This window comes from Anabrus simplex, chromosome 2, assembly GCF_040414725.1.
Source record: "Anabrus simplex isolate iqAnaSimp1 chromosome 2, ASM4041472v1, whole genome shotgun sequence".
Taxonomy (NCBI): domain Eukaryota; kingdom Metazoa; phylum Arthropoda; class Insecta; order Orthoptera; family Tettigoniidae; genus Anabrus; species Anabrus simplex.
This window is the reverse complement of record NC_090266.1, coordinates 891,541,557-891,553,478: the sequence shown is the minus strand read 5'-3', so window position 1 is coordinate 891,553,478 and position 11,922 is coordinate 891,541,557. Positions and strand designations below refer to the sequence as shown.

Here is an 11,922-nt window from a genome sequence, read left to right as displayed (position 1 = left end):
GCCATCACTTTTATCAAATGTGCTTGTGTCCTCCATAACCTAATAAGAGAAAAGGATGGTGACAGTGATCTACACTATCGTGAAGTGACTCTACATTTTCCAGAAAATGAAACTGTCCAAACTTGTGGGAACTTAGATCGCAGGAACAACAGTTGCAGTGAATATGCGAGGCAAATAAGAGAGTATTTCACTGATTATTTCAATGACTTGTAAACTGTCTGTTGGTATCACCTCATCATCATCATCATCACAAACAGAATTAAAACTGCAGACTTAGATATAATCTACATTAATTAATTACTGTAATTAAATAGAAGGGCATATTGTAACTAACACTAAAGGGAAACGGATAGAAATAATTACTGCTAAAACAATACACCGAAGGTTTCTTCCGAGTTATAGGATGAGCAAATCTGTCAATAACCTCACAGAACATTGTTCTCAGTGTTAATAGTACATAAACACTAGAACATTCATTTTTCTGTCCCCCAAGGACTCCTTTTAGTATTTTTTGTATTAGTAGGCCTATTAAAATGCAAATTTCATATCTCATTTAAGTACTTTTATAAAAGTCAGATGCAATGCCGAAAACAAGTTTTCAACACAGTAATATGTTACAAAATATAATAATATTAATTAAACAATGATAACAGGACGTACAATAATAATAATAATAATAATAATAATAATAATAATAATAATAATAATAATAATATGTAAGTTATTAAAGGCAATATTGTTTATGTTCATAACCGTGTTTGATTTTTAGTTCAATTTACCTGGTATATTTAACATCGTTCCAATCTCTTCCCATGCTTTCCTTGTCATTAGTAGGTTTTTGAAATTCTTCTCTCTGTCATTCCATAGGAAAGTGCGAGTTTGAACTTCAGAAATCAACACTTCCTTATCTGCTCTTGTTAATTCACGAAGTCATTGCGAGCGGCGCAGCTGAAATCTCAAGCAGGAATGAGCGGCTGGCGGCAGACAGCGTTGTCCTTGAGCCAACTTCCCCTCCAAAGTGACGCGCCGCTGGCACTATGGCCACATGCATTTGCTAACGCAGGTTTGAGTTTCATCCGCGCCGCCACACAGAGCAACGCTCCGCTCGCCGCCTGCACTGTGGCCGAAGCCTTAAAGCCCGCTGTCACACAGGGCATCGAACGATCAAGAGCGACCAACTGGCATCGAGTACTAACGACTAAATTCATTTACCTTGTCACACTGCTCATCGATCGAGAGGGATCGACTGCACGGAAACAGCTGATATTCCCGCCCAGTACCGTACAGGCTACAGACGTATTCATATTCACGGGAGAAAAAGAATGTCTTGTGAAAGCGATAATTCGGGTGGAAATATGATTCTAACCTATGAATATATTAGGAGAAAGGAAAGAACCAGACGATCGCAGTGGACAAGGTAAAGAGCCATGGAGAATTCCACCAAAGTGTGCCTTCGTTGTGGAATGACGAAGAAAAATTCAGGGACTAGTACCGAATGTTCATCAATAATTACGGTATAAGGAATTAGAGGGAAAAATGTAGTCACTAATAAATATCAGGCAAACAAATTACAGGAAAAGTATAAGTTCTGAGGAAAGGCTGACACTATTGTTAAATTCAATATTCACAACGATTTTTTTTAGGTTTAAAGTCAGAAGTGATGTTCACCTCCGAAACAACTACTGTATGTCCGTGGCAAAATATATCAAATAAAGGATTAGTGGCAGGTACATTTCTTTGCATTCTGTAGGATTCTAATAAAGTATTGATAAAAAAGGACTGAAAACGGTTATGTAGCCTACATCAATTTGAATTCATAATTTGAAGGTGCTACAATGACCAGTGGAAATATATTTATTTAGGCCTACAGGTTTCTGGACATTGGTGACTCATACACATTTAGGATTGCTCACAATACATCAGTGGATTTGTTCCTATTATATGTGATGCCATTCATAGAGCACTACAGCCAGAATTCTTGACAGGGTGAAAGTTCCAACAAAAGCCTCACAACAGTGGCTCATTGTACTTCAAATATAAGACTAATACCATTTATGCTTATTTGTTTTAATGATGCTGGATCTTGGAGCATAATTACTGTCTTTTCAAATGATATTTTGAGGTGTTTATTAGATGGAGGTTAACAGCTTTTTTTTTCCATACCACTTAGTGAGATCCCACCTACCAAAACAATAGACATATCAAGAAATGCTTCCAGTCAAAATTTACATTACCTAATGTAGAAATAATGTGTCAAGTTTCATTACAATCCTGTAAATAATTTTGAAAGAAAAAAAATGCACATATGCTCTGAATATTGTGAAAATGATAAAAGTATTGGAGTTCCTTACACTGTTTCTCTCCCTCATGATCCTCTGCAAATCTCTTGTTTGTTATTGTGCCATGTTCAGAATAGTATCATATTGCTTTCATGACAAAGATGTTGCTGAATTTCTGTAGGCCTACTGTGTTTTGTGCAAAGAATCCAGGTCCATATCCAAACTTTGCAAGAATGACAATCCTGTCTTAATTTATATCATTGAAGACTACAGCAGCTTCAAAAGCAGCTAATTTTACCAAATGCCTGTGAAGAAAGGTTGTCTATGGACATCTCTTCCAAAGTAAATTCTCTTTGGGGTTCTGTGTATTCACATATGTGTACATTTCTTGAGGAGTTCAGGTGAGGCTAGTGCTCTACACTAGCTTAATAACTATAGGAAAAGCTTCTGGAATATTGTTCTAATAAGTTGGCAGTGTAATAGACTGATACTTGTCACAACTACATGTAAATTACACACAAGGTCTTGTTTATTACCCTCATCACTAAGCATAAAGTTCTGTCCCCCCAAACTTCGCACTGGCAAGCTGCTCTAATTGCTCACTTGACAATAATAAACCAATTAATATAAATCCTGCACTTCCATCCAAGTTACTGGTAAACTCCTTGGTACAGAGTAACAACTTTTTCCGCAAAGGTCTGGTAGGACTCTCTTTCTTACCTCAATGTTGATTTTGCCTTTCTGTGTATTGTTCATATGTAACTTCTTTACTGATATGAACACTACCAAGCCTATCTATCCATCCTGAAATACTTTCCTTATGAATCAGTTCAAGGAAAATGAAAACTTTGCCTTCAATTTAACCCAAAATGAGAACCAAACACTGCAAAAAATAATAGGTGCTAATAACAAGCACCTTGCCTTCTATTTTTAGAAGTGAAGAGTGTGCCTTTCTAACAACTAAATACTATTGCCATCTACAGTAAAATGTTATTTAGGCCTGTTGCTCAGGTGGTAAATGATTTAATTTTGCTATATCTTACATTGCCTGTCAAAACTGTTTGTAAATACCAATTATATAAATTAATGTTTGACAGAGTAGGGTGTATGGGTCTTTTAAGATCTTGGATTGACTTACAGGGTAATTAATCTACTCAACCTTTTATTACAAGCATGTAACTGTCATATGGATATACTTTTTATAAATATGTACATGTTCTGCCATCATATCCCCTTAATATCACATCCCACAAAATACAGTTTTTTTTTAATGTTGTAGATTAAAATCTACAAAACTTTGGTAGAAACACCTGTCAAAATAGTTACAAATGAATTTTTCATCTTTGTTTTTCATTGTTTATATGGATCTACAGCACAAGAAATAAAATAATCGGTCTACCTTGATGCCCCCTGTAGGCCTATATGTTATTAATAAATTACAAGTACGGTAACAGACATGAAAGTAGCGATTGCTGGTGCAGACAGGTACCAATGGCAGGAGAGTACTTGGAATGAGGAGATAAAGGCTACCTAAGTTACAAAGGTATAAGGTGGCAGGGAGGGATTCTGTCAGGTATAACTCTAGTAAGAATTTTGTCCTATGCAAACGACTTGGTCTATTGAAACTGTGCAATCTAATATCTTGCAACTTCAAAAAGGATGCAATGAATATGACATGAAAATTAGTCGTTTCAATTCTAAAGTGATGGCAGTAGGGAAGAGTAGTAGAACTGAATGTCAGGTTGAGAATACAAAATTGGAACAGGTAGATAATTTCAAATAGGTATTTAGGATGTGTATTCTTCCAGGATGGCAGTATAGTAGGCAACATTGAATATAGATGCAGTAAACCCAATGCAATGAGCTTGCAGTTGTGTTCAACAGTATTCTGTAAGAAGACAGTTAGCTCCTGGACAAAACTACTCATGTCTTTACACTGGTCTGGTTTCAGACCACCTGTGCTGTACATACCTAATGCAATGAGTTTGCAGTTGTGATCAACAGTATAGGTACCAAAAGAAGGAAGTCAGCTCTTGGACAGAACTATCAATACGCCGGTCTGGTTTCAGACCACCTGTGCTGTACAACTGCTTACTATATACACACAGAAGGGACCTACTACATGTATTTCAAAATACTCCTTTCCTTGTAAACCATACGTGTTCTACCACATAAAATATACAAATTAAGATGATGTAATAATGCTAATAATTTAAAAAAATTGGAGTTAAGTATCTTTCCCATCAGGTGCTAATACACATAACTCACTGAGGATTCAAATAAATATTGATAGATAAGTATAACAAAAACTGATTTAATTAAAAAAGTAGAACATTTCTCAAGAACATAAATTTTATTTGATTCTTTCTTGATCTAACACTGTATACAACAGTTCCTGAATTTTAACTTTGAAAACCCTTCGACCTAGTACACTCATTCTTTCCATGTCATCACAAAGACACGAAAAATAACACTGATTACATTTTCTTTTCAGTTTTCAGTATCTTTTCTAAATATTCACTTAACACATCACTGTCACTTTCACATTTCTGTTTCTTTTATTTTTAACTGCTGGCAGAGCTGTTTGTGGAAGCAGAAGCCACTGGACTGGAAGTTGAAGTCCCTTCAGTAATTTCTGAACTGTAGGAGTAAGACCCCTCCAACACAAATTATTTCTGCTTCCTCCTCCTCTATTTCAGCTTGGTGAAAAGGCTCTCACACATCAGGTGCCACTTCCATAGATGTGTTTGTTACAGAACTGAAAAAAATGAACAACATATTAATGCAATTCTTCTAAATTGGAGCTATATTTTAGTCTGGACACAAGCCTTCTGCTTAAGAAATTGTTGCTTTCAATAATTATTTTAGTAAGATGATTGTTAGGTTGGATTATATTATATTACTTTCAGTTATATCTGATAAATTAATGAACAGATGGGTGTAACTTATGGCCTACAGACTGAATCTTCCCCTCACTCTTTCACAACTATAACACTGGTCTGTAGTGTAGGTCTACTATTAAAAATAAATATTACAGAATTGTACCTTTTTCCAGCAATGAAGAGTTCCAGAAAGTTGAGAGCATTGAAGTAGACCCATTTTATGTTTTCTGTACAGCAGAACCTGGGAGGAGAGGGAGGATGTTATCTCTCCAAGTTCGATATCCAGCCTTCAGAATTTGCCTTGTTTTGGCACAACTTTTTCCTGAAACAATGAATCAGAATATTGTGACAAAGAAAATATACATGTTAGGCCTACTTATGGCATAGGCCTACACTTATTTGTCATTAAAGCGAACAATGGTAGGCCTATTCATTTCATTAGGTACCGGTACGAGATGGAGGTTAGGAAAGCACTGCTTATGTTTTCCAAACATTTCTTCAATTAAGTTACAAGAATGATAATTACTAGTTCTCCTAGTATAACTTTTTTTACCAATCTATTCCGTATAATATATTTTATCAATAAATAATCTAAGATAACACTATTAATAAGATAATCGTAAAAATATAATAATTACTTACCAGTTTTTGTCCCAGTTCTCGACGCTATAGAATGCCATACAAAATTCACGGTCTCCCTATTACTATATCCAGGGAGTCTAGGATTATACACCACTTTGTTTTCATACACTAAGCAAATTAATGTTTCGATTTCATCAACAGATGACTATGTTGCGTCCGCCATCATCGAACGACTGCGACTGAAAAACGGACACGTTTGTTTTCACAAACCAGTCGATCTTCATCGCTCGCAGTTGATCGCTGACGATCGATGCTGTGTGACTGGTGCCACTGCCCTCTGTAGGTTTGTTTTCTTAGTCGGTTGATCGCAGTCGTTCGATCGAGCCTGTGTGACAGCCCCCTTAGCCTGTACACAGTGTATAGCATCAGGTAGCACGCCCGCCAGTATCAGTCCTAGGGAGTTGCAAAAGACCAGCAAGTCCCCTGTCGAAAAACAATTCCAAATGTCCCCGTTAGATTGCACCACTCTGCAGAGAAGACTTCATCCCTTCTTTCTCTCCTCTCGCACCGGTAATTTCTTTCCCACGCCACTAGGGTGGGCCTTCGCCGTACGGCACCACCCCAGGGAGTTTTACTCCCTGCACCACCCACAATGTGACCAACATTGGTATTTCATCGGCAATCATAATAATTGTTTTAATCTCCAAATTTGTTTCGTGGATATACTTTCGGAGGAAAGATTTTCTGATCAGCATAACTTCATGTTACACTTTTGTCAACCGTAAAACGAACTTTGTGCCAACATTGTCACATGTGGATAAACGGCTGGACTATTGCGACATGGAGTTGTTGGTGTTACTGTAGACGTTATGCTTACATTTATCACGTGTATGTCTTCATGTGTTTTGAGGTGATTGAGTGTTTTGGTTCTAGATAGTTTTTCTGTGCGTTGTTATAACTGATGGATTCTGGATTGTGAGTATGACCTCATCACAAAGCTGTCGGTGTTTGTGTAGTTTAGTTTGACCATTTGTTGGTGTCATTTCACGGCATTAGCGCTCAAGCCTGTCACCTGAGGATGTATTAGTATTTTGTTGTAACTGAATGTTTAGTTTGAAATATTAACTTTTCAAGGTGTAATCTCATGTGTAGTGGAGTGTGAGTGAAAGTGAATACTGTAAATAATCTACAAGTTGGGTAGAATACTTAGGAGTACGCAAGGATTACTACATAAAATATTACAGGCCACAGCGGACCGCGCTACCGGTACTTAATGAGGTAGTGAGGAAACGTTTGCCGCAGTCTTGTCCTACTAGGTGGAATTTTCAATCACGATGCGTAAATACAGTTTATGACTGCAAGGAAGACATTATTGAGTGTATGAACCAGATATTGGAAGGTGACACTATAATGAATGAAACTACAATTTGTCAGGCTCTTGATCATAAAAGAAGTTCTTTCCAATTGTAGTTTCAATTATTGGCTGGAATTCTTCCGTAAAGTTATGCCGTAAAGTTATCTTCGATCAACTACAACATGGAGACACTGATGCGGGTTGTGCACATAACGCCGTTTCAGCATTTGAAGAAATATCTCCAAAATCCGAGAAGAAATTGACCTCATGAGTGGTAACGAACCTACCAATTGCTCACTGAAGAAAAAGAAATTGGACAAGAGTGACCAGAAAAGAGAAGCAAAGGAAGTGCGCTATGTGATAATTTCGTTTTAACTTCTCAGTTCATCTTGCAGCTTCAACATTGTTTCTTCCTGAGAAGTTCCCCTTTTGTATTGTTCTAAGTTCCCTGAAGGTATCTTAGAGACAGTGTGTTCAGTGTATACGTTTCTGGACAAATTCAAACTACGCCATGAACTATCTTCCATCTATTCAGCACAAGAATTCAGATCATTGTCAGGTGCTGACAAGTTTGCATCAATGAAAAACAGGAGGGCAAATTTTCAATTCAAGTGTGGTAAGAATAACTGTAGTTGTATTGTGAAGTTTATAATAACCAACAACCTAGAGAGGACGTATACTGAGTGCTTGAAAATATTGAAGTTAATTCTAACAATCCCTATGACGTCTGTCGAAGCAGAAAGATGTGTTTCTACTTTGAAGAGAATAACAACTTTCTTAAGGAACTCTGTGACCCAGGAAAGATTGCCGGCCTTGGCAATTCTTTCTATAGAAAGAGATCTGGTGATGGAAATCGAACGTTCAGTCAACGTGTGAATGACAAGTTTGCATCAATGCAAAACAGGAGGGTAAATTTTTAAATTCAAGTGAGGTAAGAATAACTGTAGTTATACTGTGTAATTAGCCTCTTATTTCCTGTGCTTTAATTGCTGGATATATTTCAGTTTTAATAGGAATGCAGTTCATTACTTAAGGATACTAGGGATTCTTGTTATTTCTCTAAGCTTCTCATTTTTAAATGCAACATTGAAAATTTTGGTGCAACACCCATCTTCAGGTACCACCAGCCGCCACTGTCTTTTAAAGTTACATTGGAGGAGCTTCTGAAAAAGCTTTTGCGGGTTTCTGAACTCGGGGGGGGGGGGGGGGGAGGATTGTAGGAGAAAGAAAGAGTGGATGCTAATGGAAGGTTTCTGGAGGGTTCAGGGGTTGGTGATGCGACGGCGGGCTCCTGATTAATGGGGGAAATTCGGTCTTGGATGAGGTGCTGGGTGAGAGAGAGGTGTTATTTTCTGATTCGGAGTCTGAGATGTCGGTTGCTTGTTCTTTGGCGGGGATGTTTGCTCTGGAGATGCTCTCTGCGGGGCTGAAGATCGGTCATTTCGGTACGATGGCACGAGAGGAATCCCGGGTGGGAGCCAAGGTTACAGGTAGCTTGTGTACTAATCCTGATGTTAGTGAAGGTTCTGTACTGAAGCATACTACAGTTCGGGAATGGATTATGCTGTTTGGCATACAGTCTGTAGTTGCCTTGGTTGTGGTGGTGGTAGTGGTGGCGAAGGTGGCCCAGGTAGTGGCACCCGTGGTGAAATGCATAGTGAGGCACAGTACACAGAATAGTTCGCATAAGAGTACACTGGCGCTATCTAGTGCAGTGTTGCCGCTAAATACTACTAAAATCCGCTAAAATTCCGCCAAGAAATCCGATTTCAAATAATAATAATAATAATAATTGTTACCGTGTTTTAGCGGTAGTTATGCGTAAAAGAAGGTGCGGGTGTGAATGGGTTTCAAGCTACGAAATTATAGTGCATGTAAAATTAATTTAAAATTTAACAAGGTTATATTTCCTTTTCAAAAACAAAGCAATAACAGACATGGCAGGTACAATGTAGCAAAACAAGGGGAGTTACAATATTTACAGGTTTTGGGCTTCACGCCCTGACTTCAGCGATCAGCTCAGTTTTACCACAAACACAAGTTTTAACAGAGGGGCAGAAAACCCCATTCATCCCTAGGAGCCCCTGGCTCCGAATTACACAGAAAAGCCTCCACGAGGCATATGACACTCCATTTCAAAAGAGCGATCCGCTCTCAAAATTTAAGCCTCTCAAAGGCCACACCAAACTCTACCTTCAAGCTGTCCTCTAAGGACGTATTCACAGGGGTAAAATACCCAACCTACTGAGGTCTATTGAATGAAAAAGAAAGTTGATTACATGACCTCTAAAATAACAATTTGAGAGGAGGCTAACCGCACTCCTGATACACTTTGTTTAAGACCTACTTGGCACTAGGCCGTTAATACAAGGGCTAATCCCATACTACGGAGGTGACTTCAGAAAATAACAATTTACATTACATCACGGAAGAATTGGTTTGAGAAAATAAGTCCACCTCAAAACAATATGAGTGGGAACTCGAGAGGGTTAGCACTCTCTATCCCAATATGTGGTTTAGAAGATAGGATAGGTACCAGTAGTCTTTACATTTTAAAGGAAGGTTACATGGTGGAAGGCCTAGAACCCGCCCCGAAGATTAAACTGCTGAGCAAGCAAAGAAAGAAGTTATTACTTGGCCATTACCTTGTTGTAGACGCCGCCGAAGAAAGAGGCGCTTCCCGCCTCCTGCTATGTACTTAATACACTGAAAGATGGAACAGAAGTGGCCTGGAGACCCTAAAATCAGCAGTTTATATCCTCTCGCGGAAGATTCTAGGCGTTAGGGGAAATAAAACACCCTCCCACAAAAAATTTTATTGGCTAGGGAAAAGAAACCCCTACATAGAGGAAAAAGAAACACATTATTGGTGGAAAATTAATTAAAGAAATTCGGGATTGGCTAGATCCAAACTAAGGGGAAAAAGAGGGGTATACAGCCAACTTAAACAATAACAGAAAGAAATTTAGCAAGGAACAAACATTTGAAATAAAAATTTCTTCAACAAAATAGTTCTTTGATTTCGCACTAGGTTGCACTATTGTAATTCTTCAGTAGTGTCCTCTAGAAGAGAAAGTTCACACTTCTTACTTCAAGCGAGACAAAAACACATCAAAAGTGACACAGTTCAAAAACTCAAAATTTTCCACGTGGTGACATCTTCTGAGAAAGTAGAGAATTAATAGAATAGATAAAGTTCAACCTTCCTCCAGAAGAGGAGTTTCAACTGGCGCAACTTTTAAATAAACGGTGTAGAGGTGTACCGCCCGGTACAGACCTCCCCCCCCAAAAGTTCCTCCAGGGGTGACACATGAAATCAGTTTGAAACAAAGTCCAAGTAATGATGTTGATACGAAGATAGATAGCAGAAGCATTTACAAGATTTCTTAATTCAGTTTCAAAATATTGTTGTTGCAGGTGAATGAAAGTCTTTATGTTTGTAGAATTTGAATTTCTGAAGATAAACTTTTAATACTTGAAAGTGATGAAAAATTTGGCAATGTCCACCAATTATTGTTGTTGAATTCCCAAGTGTAGTTATTGCTTATGGTGACTGTCCATGTAGTTGATGTAGATTGAGTCGGATGGCCAGACCGGCCGTTGCAGCTTGCGTCCAACGGAGGCCGCTCGGACCCCTCAAGTACCCTGAGATACCGCTCGCCCGCACTATGAGGGGAGCAGAGGAGTTGAAGTACGCCGCGCCCGCGGTGAACAGATACAGGCTGCGGGCATGTAGCAGGTCGTGCGCCGCACATCAGCCTTGGCCGGGAGGAGAGTTCCGGCTCGCCGTGCACATGTCGTCCTCGCTGGAGAGGAGGGGGCCCATCCCCCTCCCCAGTCGCTGCACGGCGCTGCGCGGCTGCGGGGGCGCTGAAACATTAAAGCTAGGTGGCAGAATTGTGTTGGACTATCATCTTCTTTGAGGGTACAGGCTTGTGGAGAGGTTGAGGGGCCAGCGGCGTGTAGATATCCATGGCATTTACTATTATGAAGCCACAGTGTAAGGTGGAGCAGGAGACGGGAGCGTGGTAATGGCCGTGGCAAGCACAGGATGGCAGTTTAACGGGTCGGGGCAGGTTTTACACAAGCCTTACATCTAAAACCAAAATATTACAGAAGGGGCAGAATGCCTTAAGCGTGGAACTCAAAAAAAATATAACCATCATATTCCTATCAATTATATGAAGCAAGTTGACAGAAAATTTACACCGGTTTCACCTGTGACAGGTGAACCCTAAATATCCTCTCGGTGGCTGGATTGCTTACTAACAATGTAACCGGTGTGAGAAAATCGAGAATGATGCATGGCCCATGAAATCTGGGGGCAAGCTTGCCCGCGGGAACAAAATTTTTGACCATAACCTGGTCACCTACCTTCAAAGGGGTGGGTCTCCGTCCACGATCATACCTTTCCCTAACCTTTTCATGAGACACTTTAAGATTGGCTTTAGCCTTCTTCCAAAGATCTTTAATGTTATCCGGATCTATTGTCTCGGGTAGAATGTCATTCAGAGACCAGAGGTTAGAGAGCGGCGAGTTGGGAACAAACTTGAACATCAAAGAAGCTGGAGTAAACTTGTGAGATTCATGAACCGCCGAATTCAAAGCAAAAGCTATCCAATGCAGGGACGTGTCCCACCTGGAATGATCTTCATGATGATAGGCAATAAGTGCGGACCTGAGATTACGGTTAACCCGTTCAGCCAGAGATGGTTGAGGGTAATAAGCGGAAGTAGTTACATGAGAGATGGACAAGTCAAAACAGAATTTACGAAATAAATTTGATGTGAACGCCTTAGCATTATCAGATACAATATATTGGCAC

At 39.2% G+C, this 11,922-nt stretch overlaps 1 long non-coding RNA gene across 1 annotated transcript; it reads right to left on the bottom strand.

The window, feature by feature from the left end:
• Nucleotides 1–4,693: 4,693 nt before the first annotated feature.
• On the bottom strand, nt 4,694–6,019 carry LOC137498395 (uncharacterized). Its single transcript, XR_011017777.1, has 3 exons — nt 5,804–6,019; nt 5,325–5,483; nt 4,694–5,037 (listed from the first exon to the last, which is right to left on the bottom strand). It is a non-coding gene; the product is annotated as an uncharacterized lncRNA (long non-coding RNA).
• Between the last annotated feature and the right edge of the window lie 5,903 nt (nt 6,020–11,922).